The following is a 25,059-nucleotide window of genomic DNA, read 5'->3' as shown; positions in this document are numbered from 1 at the left end:
AGGGGAGGGAAAGGAAGGTATTAAACCTATCTTCTTTGTATTCAGCCCTTGGAGTGATCTTTTTAGGTCAGTTGTATGGACCATATTGATAAAATCTCGGTTCAATGCTCAGGAGCAGACTGTGTTAGCTTTACATTGCATCGTTTGTTCAATCAAATAAAAATTATATACAATCATCACTTTAGTGTTGAGGCCACCCTTGATTGCTGTGTTTGTTCTTAAGCCACCCAAAGTCGTGTTTTAGAACGTGGGTGAGGCCACCTGTACCTGTTTTGGGACCACAATTAGAGGACACCTTGAGCTCCATCGACAGCTAGCAATGAGTGCATCCCCCAAAAAAGATATCTGAAAAGACCCAGGGTTGCATTAGCTGACATTATTCGCACACTGATTCATGACGCGTGTTATTTACCAATATCTCGTTCAGAGTGATCTAGTCTCTGGTTGGTGTGCTATGGACTGACACTGACCCTGTCCCAGCCCCAACCATCCATACGCAGAGGCTTTTAGCAAACTCCCTCAACTTTGCTAGAAGCTACTCCACGTGAGTGCCCTGTGGCCGATTCCAAATGTCACCCTTGAAACAGTACGTGACCTCCTATTGGCTGTCCCACTCCACTGCCTCCCGCGCGCTGGCGACCCACGTACACATTCCTTACTTTAATCTTTAATCCAAGGGAAAGTCATGCAGAACGTCAAAGCCAGTGTCGAAGAAGAATTTTGTTCAGGCAAATAGCCAAAGCAGGGACATCGTAAGGATATTGGGGGCCCTGAGCCAGACATATTTTGGGGGGCCCTGGGCCAAACATAGTTTGGGAGGCCCTGTTCGGAACAGCTTTGAATGTATGGCTCAATTTTAGCTGTTCTATGCACTCTTTGGCAAGGTCACTGACAGTGCACAGGCACACTTGTCCAAATTCTAAAAGTGTTTACATCTAATATTCAGGGATAGTGATGTGTGTTTTCAAAATTGTATAACAGAAGCAGCTCAGTAATATTACTGCAAATAATCTATGTGACATTCTCCCATGGTCCTGTTTTGATCTGAAAGAAACTTTTATATGGATGTTGCATGAAACATAAACACAATATTTCTCTACTAAATGTCTGTAAAAGTCCTTCACACATCACCCATGTTTAAAATAAATATAAGGAAAAGGTATTTAAAACAATCTGTTTAAGAATTATTCAAGGTCATAACTGCAATACTCGCTGCAGAACAGTGGGGGGGCCCTTGAAAGGCTTTGCCCATGCCTTAAACTGTCTCTGGCTACCTGGCCCTCCTGGCTTTACTCCAACCTCACTGGGCTTTCACAAGCGCCATCTTTTCTTCCCTTGCCTGGCCAGCACTCTGTTTATGGAAGGTCACGCAGCTAATAGGAAAGTATCCTCCTGTAAGCATAATATGTGTGACAAACACAAAGAAGAGGGTCATGTGGCTTTCTACCGATATGACATCAAGTGTCAAGTTTGGAAGCAGGTGCCCAGGCTCCCAAACTTATCTGGACTGGTTCTCCGACCAGTCTAGGCCCTTTAGGACCCAGCTGCACGCCATGCACGCGACCGCAGATCCAGCTGCCTTCTCGCTGACTTCCTGCGCTCTCTTCTATCCCACTCAGATTTCTCTCTCCTCAGTGCTTTAAATGGGCAGATACTGTCCGGTACTGAGTACCTGCACTTTTTTAAATTGAAAGACAGAGTACAGGAACTTCTCAGCAGTGCTGCAATACATGTAATGGTGTAGTACCAGCACTTCTCAGGAGCAAGCAAGTACTCTAAATAGTGAGTACCTGCACTTCTATATTTCCATTTAAGGCACTGCCTCTCCTTCTTCTGCCTTTACTCAAGTGCATTCTTCTTTCTCGCTCTTTCTGTGCCTTTTGCCTTTGTCATCTCTCACCCTTTCTCTTTTGTCATTTTGCATTTCCCACCCTCTCCATTGCTCCTTATTGCAATTCTCTCTCTTGCCTTGTGCCTCTAGCAGTTCTCACTCACGCTTTGTTGCCTCTGTGCTTTTTCTCACCCTCTTTTCTGTGCCTCTTGCTTTTGCCTCTCATTTGTGCCTCTGTTGCCTGCCTTCTGCTCCCCTTCCAATCCCACTGCTGCTCCCCGCTATCCACCTCCACCGCTGCTAACCTGTTCTCCTGCGAGCATTTCCTGCCATCTCTAGCCCCACCCACCACAACCCCACGCCCCTCCCACCTTCCAGGACCTACTTAATGGTGGTCGTAGTATGGCCATGCCAAAGGCAAGCCCGTCTGCACCCGTCACGCCTGGACTATGCCCAGTGCCAAGAGCACTGATTCTATGGCCCACACAGCTACTCCATGCCCCACTTCTGCATCCTGAACCCAGGATCCCCCAACCAATCCTGCTGCCACACATCCCCTCTTACTACAGTAGGTCCTTTCACCTGCAACCACTGCAACTTCACCTGCCACAGCACACCCACAAACAAACCACCCATCACTGTGAAGATCCCTCTCACGTCAGCGCCCCACCACCAGCTCGCATGCATCCTGTTCAATACCCGCTCATTTTGCAACTATTGGACCTCATCTCCACACTCGGAACTGGCATTGTTTTTCTCACCAAGACTTGGCTTAATCCCTCCTCCTCCCCCGACATTGCCACAGCAGTCCCTGGGGGATACAAGATCACCCATAGGGACCGCATCAACAAACCCGGAGGAGGAATGACCATCATCCATAAAGAGACCATCCGCTACACCACCAACATGGACAACCCCACCCCAATCATGGAGCACCTTAATTTCAGGCTCCAAACTGACAGAAAGTCAACCATCAGAGGTATCCTTGCCTACTACTCTCCTGGACCATGCCCTAGCTTCTGCAATTCCATCACCAGACTCATCACCCCACTCACCAACGACTTGCTATTCTTCTGCGACCTAAATTTCCACCTTAATGACCACAGCGACGTCAACACCACCAACTTTCTTGCATGCATGACCAACATAGCACTCACCCAACTTGCCCACAACCCCACTCACACAGCAGGACACACACGGGTCGCCATATTCACTTCCAGCAACCGTGTCAAATACAGCTATGTCACCAAGCTCATCTAGATCGACCACTGCGGTATTCGAGTACAGCTGTTATGCTGGCGGAGCTCTGGCACCTATGCAGACCTTTGTAACCCGGCATCCCATCAGATGAACACACCATAAAAAATTCTTACCAGAGCTACCGCGTATGAAGAGGAGTACCAGATAATTGTAGGATCCATGCAGAACAATATAAAATTCGGTGACCAGAAGTAAAGAAGGAAATCGGGATCTACCCAAAAGCTTTTACGAAGTTCATTCTGGATAACTGAGTAAGTTCATTCTGTCAAAATCTTCCCAAGGCGACATTCAACAGGAGTTGCGAATTCCTTTGACTGGTTCCTTCTCTGACTGAGATTGTGGAGACACTAATTCCTGGTTGCGAGACACACTGTTGAAATTGCCCCTGGCTGGTCCTGATGAAGGTGGTCTTCATTGCAGTTCTTCCACCGAAACGCGTTGGCCATTCCTTTATTTAGATCCAACCTCTTGGTTGTAGTGGACACCTGGTGTAAAACAACAGGGTGTGCTTTTGGTTGTAGTGGAGCTATGCATGATTAGGATGTGTGAATGAGTGTATGTGGTTGTGGTTCTTGACCTGGGTTATAATAACTGTCTTGTTTTGTTTTAAAGAGAAATGTATGTTTACTTAGATAATGGAATTATAAAATGAACTTTTGTATATGTATTCAAAGAAAATGATATGAAACACAGTAAATAATTACCTGTTTTCAAAAAAAGAAAAAAATGATTTAATGAACGACAAAAAGACCTTAAAAATAAAAATGAATAAATAAATTAAAAAAAGATGTATATGTGGTATATGTATGCCTGTGACATTAGAGGTTTTTCCCAGTAGCAAAGTGGTTATAGGTCAAGAGGGAGTTCTTTTTTGCTCTGGTCATCTAGACCGACCACTACATGATCCATTTCAATGACATCAGCCACACACCACCATCCACACTCAGTAGTGCACCCCCCACCACTGCTGGAGCAAAAGTTTCACGACCCAATGGACTGACGCCCTCAATGGCTCCATCCTTGACACTGCCACATCCATTAACGACGAACTTCAACATCTGGATCACAAACTGCGCACACAAGATTGCATTCTTCAAAGACAGCAACCACAGGAGATCCACAAAGAGACCTGCTGGTACAGCGAGGAACTTAGAGCAGCAAAACGCATTTGCAAACAATTGGAAAGAAGATGATGCACTACAAAGACATGACTAACCAAACCTCCTTCAGGACCTCTCTAAATCTCTACCACCGGCTACTGAGGGAGAAGAAGTAGAGAGACACCCTAGCTGTTCGCAACAACTCCAGCTCCAACCATAGCAAGGAACTCTTCAACATCGTCAAGGAGTTCTCCAATCCCGCAGCCACAGAGAACCGCATCACCACCTCACAGGAGCTCTGTGACAACCTCGCCAATTTCTTCCACAACAAGATCTCCACAATCTACAAAAACTTTGAACCCCAGCCCAAGCCGACAGACTTCCTCAACCTACACACCCACACCGTAACCAGCACAGATCTCCAATTGACCACATGGAACCTACTTACTTCCCAGGAAACAGCTGCCATCATAAACTCCATCCACTCAGGGACCTCAAAGGACCCCTGCCCACACCACATCTTCAACCTCGGAAGTGACAGAATCAGCCACAAACTCACCTTGCTGCTCAAAGCTCAATAGCCACGGCCACCGACTCAGAATACTGGAAACACGCTGAGATAAAATCCCTACTCAGGAAGCCGTCAGTGACCCATCTCCTTCTCCCCTTTTCCAACAAAGGTCCTGGAGAAAGTCAACAACAAACAACCCACTGAACAACTTGAGTAGAACCAGCTCCTTGACTCCTCCCAGTACGGATTCTGCAGCAATCACAGCACAGATACCGCTCTGATCACGGCCAATGATGATATCTGAGCCCTCCTTGACCAAGGATTGACTGCGGCCCTGATCCTCCTCAACCTCTCAGCAGCTTTCAACACCGTATCCCACCACACACTGATTGCCAGAGTACACAATATCGGCATACAAGGGGACCCTTTCCGATGGATCATTCCTCACCGGAAAGTCTGCCTACTGCCCTTCACCTCCGAACCCAAGGAAATCATCTGTGGTGCCCCTCAGGGCTCATCCTCCACCCTCTGCAACACGTACATGACACCCCTGGCCAACATCGCCAGATCCCACGGATTTAACATTATATTGTATAAAGACAATATTCAGTTCATCCTCTCCCTCTCCAAGGGGCCTGAAGCTCAAGACTGATAAAAACGGAAGTACTAATCATCAGCAACAACAACACTCACTGGAATGCTTCCTGGTGGCCTGCGAAACTAGGACCAGCACCCTCCCCGTCAGACCATGCCAGAAACCTTTGCATCATCCTTGACAGCAAGCTCACCTTAGAGACCCAGATCAAATCAGTCTCCTCTACCTATTTCTTCACTCTGCACATGCTACGCAAAATGTTTAATTGGCTTCCCCTGAAAACTAGACGCACTCTCACACAAGCCCTCAACACCAGCAGACTGAACTATGGCAACACTCTCTACTCAGAGATTGCTACACACCTCCTCCAGAGACTACAGACCATTCAGAACGCCGCAGCGAGACTCATCTTCTACCTTCCCCCGATGGACCCACATCACCCCCAATCTCAAGGGACTTCACTGGCTCCCTGTACAGAAGAGATGCCAGTTCAAGCTGCTGACCCACGCATTGAAGACCCTACACAACTTAGGACCATTCTACTTCACCTATTCCCTGAAGTTCCACCAGCTATCCAGACAATTATGCTCCGCCTCCTTCTCGCTCACCCACACTCCCTGCATCAACAGAAGCACGAGCGGAGATTGCTTTTTCTCCTCCCTCTCAGCGAAACAGGGAATGATCTCCCCCTGCAGCTTCAGATCTCCCCTTCTCAACTGAAATTCTGAAAAGTGCTCAAGACATGGCTATTCGACTGAGTTCCTCAGAGGCTGCTCGTACCTGGATACCCTCTCAGATGACTAGCTGTGCTATCTATATCGATTGATTGCTCAATGAAATGACATGAGTTTTTGAGTGACCTTATACACTTCACTTTATCAGCAAACATGCCTGTTGTGTAGTGATGCCATTCGATAACTCCAGTAGCAGCTATAAAGCACATACAACTACAATTCTTTCAGATTCTTGTTGCTCTTTTCCTGCTTAGAGAGCTGGATTCACCTCTTCAGAGTTCATTTTGAAGCTTCAGTAAAAGTAGTAGAATGACCGAGGCGCATCTGCAGGGTGTAGGTTTGCCAAAGAAACAATTGCCTACCTCCTAAATCAGTAGGGTTGTAAGTATGCAGTTGTGCTGTCTGGAGGGATGTATGAAATCACAACGCATGCTATTACTCTGCATGCCATTACAACGCAGTTTTTACAACGCAAGTCGTTACAACGACTTGCGTTGGGGGACGCTGGATAGTGGAATAGTTTAATTTTCTATTCCAACTCCAGTCCCCGTGGATAGTAGGGAAGGTGTTGGATAGAAAATTAAACTATTCCCTATCCTACAGCGCCCTCCAGCGCAAGTCGTTGTAACGACTTGCGTTGTAATAGCTGCGTCGTAATGATAGTGCGGAGTGAAAGTTGCGTTGTAAAGGATGTTCCCCGTCTGGAGAGTCAGCTCCTGTGGCCAGAAGAGTATTCAGAAAAATAAAATGCCCCCACCTTGAACGACGTCCCAAATAGCACTGAGCGAGAGGGTCAGTTCAGGAGTTTATTCCCATTGAGAGGATTCTGAAATTCTTAAATGTCCATGCTTTTTTCTCCATTCTTCTTTTAGTCATTTGTATTTCCTTTTCTTCATCCTTCTGCCTTTTCCGTCTATCCTTTTCCACCTTTTTTTATGTATCATCCTTCCTTCTCTCTTTTGTCTTTTTCCATCCTTTTCATTTATCCAGTCTCCTTTTTTGCCATCCATCCATCCTTCTCTCCATCCTTTTTCTTTCGCCCTATTCATCCGCCCTATTCATCCGCCCATCTTTCCTTCTTTCTTTCCACCATCTATGTTATCCATAAATTCACCACACTCTCCAATCATACTTCTCTCCATGGTCCTTTTATCCATGCACCCCTTCATCCTCTTTTCCATTCACCTCTCTGTACCCTTCTCTACACCCCCCCCTTTCTACATCCCTCCCTCCATCTTGCTCTTCATTCTCCCATCTCTGAATTCATCCATTCATCCTCTCTCCATCCTCCTTCTCACCATCTCCTCTCTACATTCTCCTTCCCTAATACTGCAAGGGGTTTGTGAGTTTTTTCAGACAGGAGACTCCGGTGGAAGTCAAAGGAGCATAAACAAATTAAATGTACACAGAAGTGTCCAATGATTACCCCCTCCCTCAAGCCGCTAAAGTGCGTGGGGGTTAATGATGCCGGCCCCTGAGTGCACTTTCTAAGGTTGTGAAGCTTTACCTGCTTCGGTGATTGATCAAGAGCCGCACTGCTCCTAAAAGCCGCGCAGCTCCTTGTGTTCGGAAACGGACCACGGACGCAGGAGATCTCGCAACGGGTTCTTTTGTCTTCCATTCTGTGCTTACAAACAGGTCGCCTTTTTTTCTGGGGTCCACACGGGAAAATGTGACTGCCCGAGGCCACCCGGTGGCCATCAGGAGGGCGGGCCCTTAGTCACAGAGGGCTGCCCCCGCACCTTGCTGTGGTCAGCCACCCCTCCCCAGGGCAGGCGTTGCCCGGCTGGAGGTGGGCGGATCGGTGACGCGCATCCGGGGCGGCAGGCAGGGAGAGGGTATATCTCTCCCCCTCGCCATTGTTGTGGCCTCTTTGCCGCTTCGGACGTCGCGCGTACTACTTCAGGACACTCTTTTTCTTCGTCTTGTCCGGCATAGGTGGCCGTGCCGAGGAGCTGCTGCGGTTGTAAGACGTCGTGTTCCCGGTCCTTCTTGTTCACGTGGTGAGTGGTTTAGGGAAACTCTTGTTGTCCTCGTTTTGGTGGCCTAGGTGGTCGTGCCGAGGAGCGGCTGCGGTTGTTCTTTTTAGACGTCGTGTCCCTGATCTGTCCAGTTATGTGGTGCGTGGCGGGGCATCCCAGCCTCCTCCAGTCGTCCCCATACCTTGGGTGACACGGGGGGAGTGGCCCAGTTTTGCACGGCCTTGCTGGTTGCACGTGGGCCATGTTTCTCTGCCTTGGCGATAGGGGCAGTTGGGTTTCCTGCCGGGTCCCCGTGCTGTGTGCAATAAGAGTTTTTGTAGATGGATCCGAGTGGTGGGGAAAGTTCCCCAGAAAGGTATTTGTGTCGGAAATAGCCGCGCTATTGTATTTTGAAAGGGCGGTAGAAGTTCTTCCTTGTGTGTTTCGGGGCACAAGAGCACGTGTTGGTTGCAGCCAGGCGGACATCTAATTGGTTGCATTGGCTATCCGTCGGTAGTGCGGAGCGCGCTCTTCCGGTGTTCGATGGTTTAGAAAAATACAGGTGTGTTTCGGCGCCAGCGCTTCATTCCGTGTTTCGGAACAGTTCGCGTGTTTCTATGGTGTTTGGGACAAGGAAGGCCAGCTCTTGAGCGGCTACCTTTGCTATATTAAGACTGGGACATGTAGTCAGGGGAAAGTAGAGAACGTAGAACACTGTACATTATGTTGATGCGGTGCGCCCTGCAGCCTAGAGCTTTGCCAGTTAGCATGAACAGACGAACGTTGCGAGGCACCCGGCTATTGTCTGATACATCGTATGGTTGTGCAGCGAAGCACTGGTTCCCATGGTGCCCCCGGAGGGGGGTGTTTTTTTGGGCGGGCGATTGTAGGTGTAGTTCTCTGGTCGGAGGAGGACGGCAGTTGAGGGTGACTTGCCCCATATTGAGCGTGGTGCGTGCACTCATCACGTGCGCCTCCTGCCATCAGGCGTTGTATGTGATTAACGGTGCATGGGGTGAAGGTTTGCATTGAGCTAATATTATTTTGCCACAAAATTAGTGTCTTTTCAATTTGTTCACGCGACATTGCATATTGCAGCACGATTTGTAAGCCTATTACGTGCGCAATTATGTTACTGGTGTCCGTATTTACAATGGTGAATAGTATCATTAGGCTATAGTATAGCGAGGCACGTGGCGCTGTACCGATTCGCAGCTACGCAATCACGCGAGGTCCACGTACAGATCTGTTTTGAGGTCGTTTATGTCACAGATTGATCCTTTCTATCTCTCCGGGTCCGCTGTAGACAATGCACGAGGCATCGAGACGGGAGCAACCCTTGTAGCTACATGTTCGCCATGATATCCTTTAATTGCATGGAGATGTGTACTGATAGGTGATTTATTGCACACGGCTCAGATTTGTAAGGATGAATGGATGAATGCTTTGTACCGGTTTACGGGTGCGAGATTATGTTGAATAGGTGATACCGCTACCTATAAATCCAAGGTTGCCTCTGTTTTGGTAATGCGTGGTATAACGGCAGTTACATGTTATATGGACAGGAGTACTGATCAGTTGTGACGGTTTGTTTCTCTCGGCAGCTGTATATGGTGGCACAACGTGGGCGTTTGTGTGTCTTTGTGCGTCTGCCTCCCCTTGCATGCGTGTCACAAGGCCTGTTTGCACAGGCGTAGCCGGGCATTAGTTTGTCGAGGCAAAATTTGGTGTTGGTGGGTGTGTGAAGCGGAGTCTTTGCCCGAAGACCCCCCCCCCCCTGTTCGGGTTGGTTTGAGGACACACGGTACACGTGATAATTCACGAGTGGTCACCCCCCACTCTAAATCTAGGCTGACCGAATTTTGGGGTATGGCGTGGCCAGTTTTATTCTCGTCCATGCGATTTGCATTGCGCGGTTCACACGGAGGACTTCAGAGCGCTTCATAACAGGAGCGGGAATGACAAGCGTGGCATGGAATTAGGGCAAGTGTACAAGTTCAAAGCATGCGCTAAATGACACGAGGCAGAAGTGACTCTTGTGAGCAACAAGAGACAAGAGGTAACAAATGTACATTGCAGGGGTGAGATGTGGACAGGTTATATAAGCGAGCAAAGTACAAGTAGAGTTATAATACTGGCTAGGGCGCTCTTCCTCGGACCTGAGGGACCTGGGTTCTAGTCTCGGTTGTGTCGCGAAACTGGTGTGCCCTGGGCTAATCTATTATTTCCCCGGCCCACGGTACTTGGCTGGGCTGCATGAATCATTGTGAGATTGTATGCGGCACCCTCGGTTCGCACGTTTAGGGACACCACTCATGGAAGCTGCTAAAGCTATGTCCCAGCCTTCCTTTTCTATCGCAAGGGTTCATGGGTAGTGACCCCCTATTCTTGACTTGCCCAAGTCGTTTGGGTCGAGTTCGCGCGGGTTAACCTGTGGTTTCTTGCCTCTAGGCCGCGTTCTCAGGCAGGAATTTTTGCCTACATTGCTGTGTGGCGAGTGCGTGCTGGTTAATTAAGGGTACGGCTGAAACAGTGGTTCTTGTCCTACGATCGCATTTGCATGCTGTAAGGTTGGCCTACTCAAGTAATCAATGGGATAGGGAGGAGGAATGAGCATCCATTTGCTTCCCCTAGGTACGTATTGAGGTTATCAAAATGCAAAAATAAATTTTCACAAAAAAATGGACACTTGTAACAGATCTAAACCATTGGATAGATAGACTATGGTATTCTCAAAAACACAATGTATAAGATGGTATTGCGGTGTATATTTTTCTTCCGCCCCTACATTGCAGTTGTGGCAGTTATCATTGAATACCATAAAGTGCAAGGTGCCTGCCTCATCCAGAGGCTCCTCTGGTCTAGATTCGCAGTGTCCAGAGATCCGCAAGTGAGGTAAAAAATAATAATAATGAAAAAATGTTGACCCCAACAGAATTTTTGTTCGATTAAAAATTAGATCGACACCCAAAACTTTATTGGTGGCGAGGATCTAAAAAATGAATTAAAAAGGTTGGTACTTGTACTAGATCAAGTGACTAGATCTAGAAGTATAATATTAAAAATGGTGTCGACATGTTTCAGCCCCCTATGGCTCAACGGAGTCTGTAGGGCTTTCGTCAGGACTAAACAAACATACAATACATAGATAGTTACTCACACCATTTGTGTAGTTACTGCGATGGCTTACTGGTTCAAATTAATCAGTTGCCAAACGTGCTCTTTTAACCTGCAAAAGAGGGACACAAAACAGAAGCATACAATACAAATAATATTGTGTTAATGTGTGTGGGTGCGGAGGCACCAGAGTACATATTGGTCTCTCAGGGCTATTATAACATTTAGTAAAACTTTTACTGAGGTGGAGTTAAAAACAGGGAGGCACGGGACTTAGTAACCGGTGGAGCGGGTAGTTTGGTTTAGCCAAGTATGCACTAGAAAGGTGGAACCATTAAGAAGTTGCCTACAAGGTTATACCATTGCTCACACGATGTTTACATAGCATATCAGATACCGCTATCAGGAGGTTTATAGTGTGATTCTAGTATCTCAACACAGATATTTTGTGGTAGTGAGCTGTTGCCGGTATTTCACCTATATCACGTAAGTGTCACAGAACATTATTCGCTAGAATCCTATTTTCAAAAAAAGGGGATGAACTTCCAAGTTGTACTGGGGAAAAGGGTTTCACACGGAGCACTATCATGGCTATCCCTTTGGAGTGAAACTACATTGCGACCTGATAGAACGTGAAGACAGCAGCTGCTTTAACTCCACCTCAGTAAAAGTTTTACTAAATGTTATAATAGCCCTGAGAGACCAATATGTACTCTGGTGCCTCCGCACACACACACATTAACACAATATTATTTGTATTGTATGCTTCTGTTTTGTGTCCCTCTTTTGCAGGTTAAAAGAGCACGTTTGGCAACTGATTAATTTGAACCAGTAAGCCATCGCAGTAACTACACAAATGGTGTGAGTAACTATCTATGTATTGTATGTTTGTTTAGTCCTGACGAAAGCCCTACAGACTCCGTTGAGCCATAGGGGGCTGAAACATGTCGACACCATTTTTAATATTATACTTCTAGATCTAGTCACTTGATCTAGTACAAGTACCAACCTTTTTAATTCATTTTTTAGATCCTCGCCACCAATAAAGTTTTGGGTGTCGATCTAATTTTTAATCGAACAAAAATTCTGTTGGGGTCACCATTTTTTCATTATTATTATTTTTTACCTCACTTGCGGATCTCTGGACACTGCGAATCTAGACCAGAGGAGCCTCTGGATGAGGCAGGCACCTTGCACTTTATGGTATTCAATGATAACTGCCACAACTGCAATGTAGGGGCGGAAGAAAAATATACACCGCAATACCATCTTATACATTGTGTTTTTGAGAATACCATACTCTATCTATCCAATGGTTTAGATCTGTTACAAGTGTCCATTTTTTTGTGAAAATTTATTTTTGCATTTTGATAACCTCAGTAAGGTTGGCCTATTCATTAATTTGTGCTGAATTTCGCGCTGCATTAGTATGGTTCCCTGTCGCCGGATCGCGTCACGTGCAGTTACTACAGTCACATCAATATGTTTGTGCTGCGTTCGCGCTGCCTAATTATGGTTTCGAGTCGCAGGATCGCGTCACGCAGTGATTTCGGTCTAATCAGTGGTTTGTGCTTTAATTGAGGTTGCTTGTCGTAGGATCGCATTGTAATGCAGTGAATGCGGTCAAACCCACCTACATTGCATGGGCCGTGGTTAATAAATGAATGACCGCTCATAAGCGCCTCCTCTTGGGCCGAGCGTGCACTCCCGACGCGGGTGCTAGACTCAGGTTTCGAGCCGACAGGTCGCGTCCAATTAGGTGATACTGGTCTAGCGCTTTCACAGGCAGGGATTTCGGGCATTTCAGTTAGTTGCTGAGCTTGCGCTGCCTTTTGGGGCTTTCTGCCAACTTACTTACCTGGCATCGTACGGGATCTTGCGTTAGTCTAGCTAAATAGGGAGGATGGGTTCTGGGTCGGAGCTCAAACTTCAATCAGGTGCTCACCTCTCTCGGCGGTCCCTCGCCCCGCGCGTCTCCCGGCGGGGAGATGAGTCAATCTCCTCTCATGCATGCTGCGCTGTCCGAGATGCATCCCACGTGGCTTGTGTCGCCCGGCGGTGTATCGCTATATTCTCCAGCCTGCTAGAGGTGAATGGTACAGTGCTACTATGGCCCGGCGGTTCTACTGTGACGGTTATTTTATTTCGCGAGGGTGAGTATCCGCACCCCGATAGCGGGAGTTAACACGTTTATTTGGGGAGTACTGGCACGCTTCGTAGCGAGCAGGTGCTCTGGCCCAGGTTACCTGCACTTCTGCTCAATTTCAAGCACCTGAAGAGAGGCCCCTAAGTACTTTGTTCCTCACGCTGGGGTCCTCGGGGACATCTGCAGAAATCCTAGGGCTAAGGAGTGGCGAGTGCTTAATTTAGTTAGCCCCTTGGCGGATAACATCCAGCCATTTACCATGCCTGCACAATGCGCTGCCTAGCAGCCAGGGCTTTTCAGGAGCTGATTCTATAATGGCCAATGGGTGGTTGCAGCAGTGGGCATTCATGTACACTACCGTTTAGGCCTTTTTTCCAGCGTAGACCTTTGTCTAGCTGCCCCTGTCGCCTACTGGCGTAGGCACTGGCCTTCCAAGGCAGGGTTTGTGATTTAGGGTCCCAGCCGGGATGGGAGCAGTTGTCTTTGTTTTGGGTCTGAGCCCGCCACAACGTGAACAGTACCGATAGGGGAGGGCAGTTTTGGCGAACACATTCTAAGCTAATTACAGTCCTGTTCTCCTGGGCATGCAGTACACGAGTTGCCATACTGGACTTTACAGGAGGAATGGGTCAGGCGTGCTTGCTAATAGAGCGTGCGAGTGCAAGTTGTGGGGTGTTTTAAGAGTGAAGTGTAGTACGCAGTTTCAGTAGTGGACCAAGAACTGAGAGAAGGTTAACACGTAGTTGAGGCAGACCCTCTTACCACAAGAACACCCTGGGAGGTCCCTCCAGAGTCAAGGAGATTAATATTTTCAAGATGCAGAGGCTCCTTTTAGACAATAGCGAGGGCATGGCAATTCAGGCGGAAAGGGTCATGGGATGAAAAGTATCAAGTGCAGCAGTCATTTTATTTACCATTAGAATAAGTAATTGTTTCCACCTGTCCCGATCCTTATGTGAATGTATGTGGTCGACCTGCTTCTTGCTACTGTCAAACAGGCTTACACTGGGTTGTGTTCGGCAGTCTGGGCCTTGTCCCATTACAGTGACTCATCATTGTCTTATGAGGGGGGGACAGGGCTCTGTTCGGGAGGTTTTGTCTTAAATGCAGGAACCACTGGAGATCCTATCTACCCACTTGGGGGGCCACCTGAGGAGCCTCAGTATGTCACCATAGCAAACTGGCATTCATGTGGTCCGTGGGCGCAGCTGGGCGGTGCGAAGTCCACCAGATGGGGTGTTGTATGCCCCCCTCGAGTCGCAGATCAAGGGGCAGTTTCTTGGGCAGGCTCCGCCTTTTCAGTGCGCAGAGATCATGCATGCGTAGTTCAGGGCGCGGTCTATCTCTTGAACTGCACTGTACATACGTCCACCAGTACTACAAGTCAAGCTTGCCCATTTCTCTAACGCCGGTGGAGGGCTAGCAACCTTGGGGGCTACCAAGCGAACTAGGGCAGGTGTCGTTGAACATCGTAGGTCCCTTGGTCGGCAGGTAGGCTACCCGGGATAGGACGTCAGCTTTAGCGTGAGGGGATTTGCATGGGTCTCCCAACAGGGGAGGCAGTGCCTGCCTCTGTATTTGCGATGTGGGTACATTTTATATACATCACGGCTATTTCCTCCAGGTAGTACCGTATTGGTCCCTGTTTTCCATACGAAGTTTATTGGGGCAGGGGAGAGACCCTTTCATACTTTTCGCCGGCCTTACAAGACAGCATTACACATTTAGGTCTTGTAACATGCTTGCTGTTACTGCCTCCGGTATAGCTTATGCTCCATAGCTTGGGGCCGGATGTACCAGGGGGCCTCTCAGCAACGGCGGGCGCCGAGCTGTTCGCTCGACAGTAGTTGTGACATCCTCCTCTGTCATGCACTTGGGTAGGTATGTACGCAAGCGGCAACTTACCACAAGCACATGTCCCAGCGGGCGACACTTTACCTCCTCCAGATAGGGCCGGTAGGAGGCTGCACAGCATCTCGTGCGGCGAGTAGTTTGTGTAAATAAGCGATGGGTCGCTCTTATCAGTTATTTTGTAACTCTTTAATGGCCGTGTGGAAACTCATCCTGGCACTTTAAGTCATACAATTACAGATTTGCTGTCTGGGTTTCCGCTGTGGCGCTCTATTGGGAGGGGCCCTCACCTCTTCCCCGCTTAGAGGGCGGGGGCTCACGTGATCTATCTGGTATCCTAACACCCCATTGCTTGTTTTCTCTCAGATGGGTGGTGGCTTTGCTCGGTGGGCTCCTATCAGGAATTGGACACACGTTTTCGTGTGGTTGGGCTATAGATTCCTTAGGAGCACCTCCCAAGGTGAGAAGTTGGCCTGTGGTATTGGTGCCTCCAATTATGGGGCAACAATGGATCAGTCTAAAAATTCCTTATGGCGGGGGTTGTAGTCAACCTTATGGACAAGCTATCCATTAGGTACCAGGGACTAAGCAGCCTCCAGGATAAATTAGGGGGCTTGTGATGCCAGCTGTTTTCCTTTGCATCCTGCATATCAAATTTAAGGCCACCACGCAAGTTATATACTATAAATTGATGTATTTCACACTAGTATATCCCTGTGTACTCTTCTTGAGCATGGATGCACAAGCGTTTCTACAAAGCACAGTACTGTTCAATTTCGGAGAACTGCGCTTTGGCAGAAGTTGTACATTACTGGGTGTAGTCTGCTGATGCTTTGTGTGAAGGTGTGTGGTGGGTCTCAGTGGCATGCGCTGGTTCTCCTATTTTATAGATTAGGAAGCGATATCAGCAGGGGAGGCCCCCTCATCTCCTGGTCTTTTCCTAGGGGTATGACCTCACGAACCTGGGATAGTCTACACTATTGCTGTAGCGGAATTTGTACCGGGGTGATATGCTGATTAGTGTCAGAGGGGCATTGGTTTCAGCAGGCATGCCATGATGCAGGTCAGGATTATGGGGGCACTTGGTTCCAGTCAAAGCAACCCCTTGGTGGTGGTCGTAAGTCAACCTTAAAGACAAGCTAGCTTAGAGGTAGCATGGCCGAAGCTGCTTCCAGACTAAAACCCCAAGAGGGCAGGTGATGCCAGCGGTTTTACTATTTCAATCCTGTATTAGCATATGAAGGGACATCGCCCAAGTAATATAGTATAATATTGATTATCCCTACCATGCCCCTGTGCTTTTTTGAGTATGGCAGCACAAGCGTTCAACGTAAGCATACTTTCTCGATGATTATGCAGAGGACGGCGTTGCAGCAGTAGCTGTAACTTAACCTGTGTGTAGTCTTCTGACGCTTTGTGTGAGGTTGTGTGGTTGAGTTCCAGTGGCATGTGCTGGAACGCCTATTTATGATACGAAGGGCCTTCAGCAGTAGAGGCCCCTCCTCACCGCTTGGTCTTTTACCTAGTAGTATGGCCTCACGAACCGGGGATGGTTACTCTAATGTGGTAAAGGTTTAAGGACCCGGGGATATCTGCAGATTAGTGGCAGAGGGGCCTTGGTTTCATCAGGCATGTAATGTTCATGTCAGGATCTAAGGTCACTTTGAGGTGGAAAGGGTCATCCTCTCACCTGTCGTTTTGGTCTTGATCCTTGAACTGACGAGAAGCTCTGCAGAGCTAGTGTTGCAGGTTCCCTAAGTAGCGAAGTGTTGGGGGGCCCGGATGGCGACGGTGGCCGCCGGCCGGGCTGTGGCGGAGTTACAGGGCAATCCGGAAGCAGAGAGGTGCAACACTGTACTTCAGCGGGCACATAACCTAGAACCTCATGGGAGGTCCAGGAACCCGTGTCGGCGCCCCAGTAGTCCTTCGGGCGGTTTTGGGCCTGTGCAACCGGGGGTTTGCCTAGATACGCCCCGCAAGGGGCGTGAGTAGTGTGATTACCATAATGGTGCAGCAGTTGGGTGGTTCGCCACTGTGCTGATTGGCTCATCAGGCGGGCAGGTGGTGAGAATGCGGCCTGCCCTTGGATTGCCCGTAAGATAACCCACGGTGATTACATAATGTTGTATGTAATAATAAACCTGCAGCAACTTTTCCCAATCTTAACACTTGTGTCTGTGTGTTATTTGCGGGATGTTGGATATGTTGGGGCGGGGGGTTCCTGTTGCCCTGATGTGACTAATACAGTTGCATGTCTGAGTCACTTCGACACCCCTGAGGTCTGTGACTGGAGTCTGCGTCATCTAGAAACACTGCGGGCATGCAGATGGGATCGGACTGGTTATTCAGAAAGCCCTGACGCTGGAGGTTTGAGTGACCCACGTGACTGTGAGGACTCTGGCTGCGGTCTGAGCTTTCTGAACACCCCTGAGACCTATGTTTAGGGTCTGCGTGGTCCACGTGCCCTTTTCATGCCTCTGGTGGGGGTCTAAATTATGCGGACGCATCTCGAGGCCAGTGGTTGTGTCTTGTGTGTGGTCTGCGTTATCTCTGCGCCTGTGGTTAGTCAGGTCAATGCTCGCGCCCTTTGGGGACTGTGGCGGAGGTCTGAGTTATTCTGGACGCGCTCGTGCACCCTGTGGTTCGGGTTTGACCCCTTGAGGCCTCCGTTTTGGGCCTGGTATCCGAAAACTCAGGTTTGTGGTCAGACTAATTCCTTCCTGCATCCACTCATTTTCAAACTGCCGTAGACGATATATTCCCCCGAGGAAGAAAAAAACACACCTGGCACGCATTATGAAATAAAACGGTATTTTTAAATCCACTTTAATGAACAATAGCGGGAAGTCATTTGGCGTCCGCTGGTGTTTCCTAAGTCGTCAACGAGCGCCCCCTCAATGCCTGGCGTCCATCCCGGACCTCTGGCGCATGCACTTAGGGAACGAATGCCAGCAAAAAATATATTTATCCTTTTTCACAAACGCCTTGGGAGCACAGAGGCACAAGGGGCTTGTAAATAGGGAGCACAGAGGCGCAATGGAAAGTGTCTATTTAAAGCAAGCAGTGTCTGAACTTGGTCTCCAGGCTCGCTCCTTTCACGGTTTCGATGTGAATGTTGGTGATTTTGAAAATAGTGGAATTTTACTAGTAGCTAGATTTGAACCTACCTATAGGAAAGTTGGGAGTTTGTAGGAGCCCTTTCCAAGATGATTGACACAGACCATACTTGCTCATTTTATGTTCTTTAAATGCCTGAGCTGAGACCCACTCTTTGGAGGTGCCCCGTGTTCATGGTGCCACTTTGGATCTATTTGCTCCTGTCACACCACCTCTCCCATGGCAAGACTGTCGCTGATTGCCCCACACCCTGCCATACAGTATGATTCAGTCACGCTCTGATTGTGCCTTAGCTCTGATGGTGGCAGTGTTCCTACTGGCAGCATACCTCCAACAGTGCTTTAACTCGGATAGCACTCTCGCTCCATTGGTGGCCCGCATCAATGAATCCCTGGTTTCTCTGGCTCCGGTGGTACCCAAGGTTCCACTGGAACTCTTCGCTGCCATAGCAGCATTCACTTTGATGGTGCCTTGGCTAAGTTGGCACGATAGCTCAAATGTCACTCTGGATTCATTGGTAGTGGAGCTCAAATGGCTGCTGGCTTCCAATCACCCCAAGACTCTAACAGCTCCCCGGCATACCTGGTGCTGTAGCTCATATGACTCTCTGGGTCTAAGTCAAATGATTCATAGTCCCCTGGCCCCAATGATGGATTATCTTAAATGACTTCTTATTTCCAATGGTATGATAACTCAAAAGGTTCTATTGGGCCAACACCTATTATGGTTCCCTGGTTTGAAGGCGCCATAGATCAAATAGCTTCCAATGTTCTCCCATGACCCAAGGTGTAGAGTAAATGGGTTGGTGGCATCACAGCTTAAAAAGGTTCATTGGTTCTAGGGGCACCCATGATTTGATGGCTTCTGGTTCCAATGGTATTTTGGTGCAAATGTCTCTGATGACACCAAATCACCTGACAAGGATGGCGCCATCGCGCTAATGGTGCCCTAGACTTTGATCCAACTACTTACAAATACCGATTTGTGCATTCTCGGTTTGAAGGTTTCTGTGTACTTGGGGGTCTCCACCACAGCATCTTAGACATATCCTGGGCACAGTAACAAAGACAGCACTTTTGTACCAAAACAAGACATTTAAGGCAAACAAAATTGAGAAAGCTGGTGTAAAACAAATATGAATATCACTCTCTGCGTGAGATAATATAAAGTTAATTACAGGCTACCGTGTATGTGGTGTGACCCCACAATAAATACACAGACACGTGATTACTTTTCAACTTAACCAATCCCAGCTCTCCAGACTATTTGTTGTCTGCATCTGGCTGTATGCCAGACGATACTACTTTACTCACGCACTGGGGGCTCGCCTACATTCTCGCAACACTACAACTGTCAATTGCATTTGGATGAGGTATGCCCCTAGGCTCTGCCTTTGTCCTACTCCCAGAGCACAGCCTCTTTACTTGCGTCCTTCCACTGCTTACTTTTGTGAGCTAGATTTTTCCTTTTAGTTAAGCGCGCCATGAGAGTGTATGTGTTTCCCAGCTGTCTCCATTGGGTACTTTTTTTCTCTCTCCTCTGTCATTCTCTGTTACTGTCTATTGCCCGTGTGCTTCTCCGCGCCTCGTTGCTTTCTCCCTCGTGTGCTTCTCCGTCGAGTACTGCTTCCCCGTTCCACCTGCCTATTCCACTTGCTGCCTCCTGCCAACCTCCCACTCCCGTTGCTGCCCCCATTTTCCTGTTACCACCTCCTCCACACCAGCAGTCTTTTTATTACATTTATTATTATTTGTTTTTGCAGAGGACTATGCAGCCAATTACTGTTGGACAATCAGCTTTGCACTGCTATTTTTAGGTCGAGCGACCTATAAGCTGCGCAAAGCGCAGCTTCCGGTCCGGAGATCTTATGGTTTGGAGTAGGGCAGTTTAAACCCCCCTCTGTGCTCCGTTCACTTCCATTGGCTGGCTTCCTAAACGGAGGCCAGCCATTGGAAGAGAAGGGAGTCACTCCAAACAAGCCCCGTCTCTTTCGATTTCGGGGGCGTAAGTTTTGCTGTTCTTTAGCTCGTGACGTCGTCCGTCACTCAGCACAGCAAAACACGCCCCCGAATTCGAAATTTTCGTAAGCTTTGTGGCCTCCATTGTTGCCCAGCCGGCGCCGAGTACGGTGATGCAGCGCACATGCTCCTGCACAACCCGCGGATGGGGCTTCCGTCCAGCGCCTCGGAGCCCAGCTGCAGTCTTTTCCGCCCACACGCGATGCAAGGAGAAGCAAATTGCTCCTGCCGCTTCCTTCACACACGCTGTGCTGATTCAGAGGCTATCGGCTCCTGCCGAAAACTAGAGCCGCTTCCTCTGCTCTGGCGCGGACACGGGCAGTCAGGTACGTTTTCTTGGTTTTTTTCAATGTATTTTTTAACCCCCCGCGCAAGTCCCGTCCCCCCCCCCCCGTGCGAGTCCCCCCCCCGCGAGTATTGTGAGGCGCGACTGGAGGATAAATCTCTTCATATTTCGAAGCAAGAAGAATAGCAGCGGTTCCCACAAGCTGCAGCTTTCCTCTAAGGACGGACATGCAGGACAAAAAGCGGTCCAAGAAATTGACAGCCAGGTACAGTGTCTCTGCTCGAAGTTTATACTCTTCGCCAACTTCAACAAGGCAGTCAATCAAGATGGAGCGCATTCCTGCTGTGATATCTGGCTGCTTTCGCATGTAGAAGGCTTTCAGCCGATGCCTCATCTCTGCTTCATGAAGGTATTGATGAATATCTTCGAAGTACTCTTCAGAAACCAATAAATCAGTACCCGATTCAGACTGATCTTCTGTTAATTCGTCAGAATCATCTACCACTTGGGACTAGAAAGACGTGTCTACCATCATAGGAGACCCTGTACTGAGATCAAGAACCAGATTAAAGTCATTTTTCACAGCATTCAGATCCAGAGGTGGTTTAGTGGGCTCCACATTTTCAACCTGGAAGTGAAATTTGTCCTTTGCATCTCTTGGCTCATCCACAAAGATGGAGAAACCCTGTTTGGTGGGCACACATGTAGGAATGTTCTTCCCAGGGAGAGGGACTGCATTCTCAGCCCCTGGTAAAAAGGCAACTGTAGGAGCACCCTGGAAAAATGAGCGTCTGTGCTGGTCGTTCTCAGTCAGCACCCCCAGCACGGCTCTGTGGTGAATACGCTGGGGAAGCAGGGCCGGCTGAGGTACGTTCTCCTTCTTCATTATGGCAACGAACAGCTGGGAGTTGTCCTGGCCATAGGAGGTAGTCCTGAAGAACCCACTGGAGGAAGTAGCATGACGCATTGTTGGGGTATAAGATTAGCTGGTGCGGTGCTGCAGTTCCGTACGGCTGTTGTGCGGGCAGACAGGGAGTAATGGTCCGGTCAGCATCCAGGATCGATAAAACAAGGAGCACTGGTCACAGCTGAGCGCCGCCGCCGCGTACTAGCTATGCAAAAATGCACATTCCTGGCCCTGTTGTAGTACAGGGTTCGCGGGGACTAACGTACGGGCTACGCAGTGGGGGATGAAAACCTGGGATTTTACGTTCCTGCGACCAACCTGCCACTTAATTGTCCGACACATGTGTGTTTCTGTGTGTGCCTGTGTATGCATCTTTGGGTCTGCAACGCCACGTGACTGCTTGTCCAGCTGGGTTTGTGTATGTTTGTGTCACTGTTACCTGCTTCTGTGTATGTTGTGCAACAGTGATTTTGTATGCGTGTGTGTTTTTGATTACATTTGCGTGTACCTTTGTGTGTATACCTGTAGTTCTGTTTTGTATTGATCTTGGCGAACATTTAATTTTGGCTTACCTTGCTGGTTTGTCTGTGCTTGCATAGAAGAACATTCATATGTGACTGTGTGTTCCTGTGTGTAAGTATGTTAATATTTGTGTCTATGTGTTTGTGTGGTTGTATGTGTGTCTATACTCTCTCTCTCTCTCTCTCTCTCTCTCTATATATATATATATATATATATATATTTCTGTCTATGTTTCACTATGTGTGTTGTGGGTGTGTACTTTCTGCCTGCGTGTTGATTAATAATGTTCAAATGAGCACTTCTACAAGTGTCTGTGTGTGTCTGGGTGGTATAGTGGGGCACGTGTTGTGTGTGTCTATGCATATATGTGTACTTGTGAGTTTTGGTTGCTATCAATTTACATGTGTGCTTCTGTGTGCCTAAATGTGTACATGTGCTTGTGTGCGCATGTTTGAGCCTGTTTGAATCTGTGCATCTGCGTGCTTATGTCTTATTCTGTGGTACTACTGTGGGTAAGTACTTCTGAACTGCATGTTAGCATGCTCTTATATGTTAGTTTGGGTGTCGATTTGTGCGTGTTTATGTGCATCGGTTCAGGCTGTGAAGCTGTTAGTCAGTACACCTAGAAGTGTGTTTGTGAGGCTGTCGTTTTCTTTGTTCATAAGTCTGTATGTCCATGCTCGTCAGTCTGTGTGTAACTATCGGCCCATCAGACAGTGTTTCTAAGTGCTTGTGTGTCTATGGGTCTGTGTTTTAAGACTTTGCACATTTCTCTGTGGGTGAAGAGGGTCTTTTGCTAATGGGCTTGAGTGCACTTGTGCGCTTATACGTTTGTTAATTTAATGTGTCTCTTGTGGGCACTCTCTGCGTTTGTATAACCGTGATAGTCAATCTCTGCATGTTTTTCTGTCTACCCGCCAGTTGGTGAGTGTGTGTGACTGTGTGTAACTATGTACTTCTGTTTGTGCATCTGTCTCTGTGTTTTCCAGTCCATGTGTTAGTCCGTCCATTGGTGTGTTCCTGTGGTAGTTTGCTTGCCTGATATGTATACTTGTATTTATCATTGTCTGTTTCTCAGTCTGCGTGTTGTCTTTTTTGTTGGTATGGCTGTGTGTTTGCCTGAGTGTGTGTGTGTATGCTTGTGTTTGCCAGTCTCTGTATCTGTTTGGCAGTTTGTATGTTGTCTGTTTGTTAATCTGGCAGTGTGTATGCATGGTTGTGTTTGTCAGTCTGTGTTCGCCAGTTTGTGTGTAGCCTGACTGTATGTGTGCTCACGTTTACTAGGCTGTATCAGTCAGTCTATCTGTTGCCTGTTTGTTGGTTCGGCTCTGTTTGCCTGAGTGTATGTATGCTCGTGTTTATCAGTCTGGGCTTGTCAGTATGTGTTGCATTAGTGTATGTATGCTTGTGATTACTAGTTTGTGCTTGTTAGTCTACATGGTGCCTGTTAGTTGCTGTGGCTGTGTGTTTACCTGACTGTATATATGCTTGAGTTTCTCAGTCTGTGTGCTGCCTGCATGTATGTATGCTCGCAATTACCAGGCTATGTTTTTCAGTCTATGTGGGTGGCTCTATGTGTGGGTGGCTCTATGTGTGGGTGGCTCTATGTGTGGGTGGCTCTCTGTGTGGGTGGCTCTCTGTGTGGGTGGCTCTCTGTGTGGGTGGCTCTGTGTAGGTGGCTCTGTGTGTGGGTGGCTATATGTGAATGACTCTGTGTGGGTGGCTCTGTATGTGCGTGTGGGTGGTTTTGTGTGTGTGGCTCTGTGTGGGTGTAAATGCAATAGGCCATGCATATCCGAGCGATTAAGCTATTGGCATTGTAAATGACAATGCCATTTATTTATCGATTAAGCAATTGGCAATGTAAATGACAATGCTATTTATTTATGATTTAAAAATAAAAAATAAATGTCATGAGCAATGCCAATAGCTCTACCTTTAATAATGCCGAGACCATTGCATTGTAAATGCTTGTTTTTGATGTATTTAACAATTCATCCCGATCGGTAAATAAAGAAAAGGTGGCACCCACGTCATTTTGTAAACTACCATATATAACAGAGCATGCACATATCTACAAAACAATGCGCCCATGTTATAGCACACGATTTTTCCCTGTTTCCGTCACGCTGCGCTGCATTTTGCTGACGAAGTACAGCATGCATAAAAGGCATCGTCAAAGCTAGATCTAGTGGCTTGGCCAATGTTTGTTTGTAAGACGAGCTGACACACTAAACTGTGATAATAGTGGATGCAACCGTTTCTCATGCTCTGTGCATTGTCTGATTGAAACCGAGACTTCTCTATTTTTTATGTCAATAGAATTCTGGGCAGCGGTACTCATGTTTTTTTGACAAATTAAGCACTTCCCGCAATTGTATAACCAGCTGTACAAGCATAAGAATATTCCATTAGGCTTATTTTGCAAGAGTCCTTCACAAGCAGTACAAACAAGGTGCACAGGGAATCCAAAAACGTCGCCAAGTAAATCAAAAAAAGGGATAGGAAATTCATATTGAAACATTTACTTTGAAAGGGAAGGAGCTGGCTGTGGTGGAACTCAGATAGCTGTCCCGAACCCTGACTGCCCCTCACAGCATCCTTGGGGTGGTCCTGCGAAGAAACTGTGACAAATGTGCAGCCCATTGTGAAGCACATCATTCGGACAGATTGACTAAAAGCAGTGAGTTTCACAAGCAGTTCTCTAAGGGCACTTATTAACTATTGGGCCCACAAAGGGGGGGGGGGGTAGCACAGACCACAGACCAGCTTGTTGGTGTGAAAAAGGCAGCTTTATTGGAAACAGGTGCACCTTACAAATAAATTCCCTTGGCCTGCGCTGTACAAAACTAAACCTCGCTAAATATATTCTTCCTAACGTACCCCCCACCCCCTCCCATAAACATGGTTCCCCTCTGCAACAATTATAAACACAAACTTGCAATCCCCAACTTCCTACCTACCTAACTAGATAACTTCTTGTATCTACTGCAACTGTAAACCAGACCTCGTAAAATCCCCCAGTACTTAGGAAAAAACGCCACCCCAAAGGCCTGTACAAACACACCAGCACCTGCCCCAGCGACAAAATTCCCATACAATG

General features: G+C 47.8%; 1 protein-coding gene and 1 pseudogene across 3 annotated transcripts in view; both read right to left on the bottom strand.

Annotated features, from left to right (window-relative positions):
- VWA1 (von Willebrand factor A domain containing 1) overlaps positions 1-25,059 on the bottom strand; it is a 369,137-nt gene that overhangs the window by 333,167 nt on the left and 10,911 nt on the right. The gene's annotated exons all lie outside the window — the stretch shown is intronic.
- LOC144756446 (cyclin-A1 pseudogene) lies at positions 20,505-21,494 on the bottom strand (annotated as a pseudogene).

Source organism: Lissotriton helveticus, chromosome 5_1 (assembly GCF_964261635.1).
Source record: "Lissotriton helveticus chromosome 5_1, aLisHel1.1, whole genome shotgun sequence".
Taxonomy (NCBI): domain Eukaryota; kingdom Metazoa; phylum Chordata; class Amphibia; order Caudata; family Salamandridae; genus Lissotriton; species Lissotriton helveticus.
Note: the sequence above shows the minus strand (reverse complement) of the source record. Positions and strands in the feature narration are given on the sequence as shown.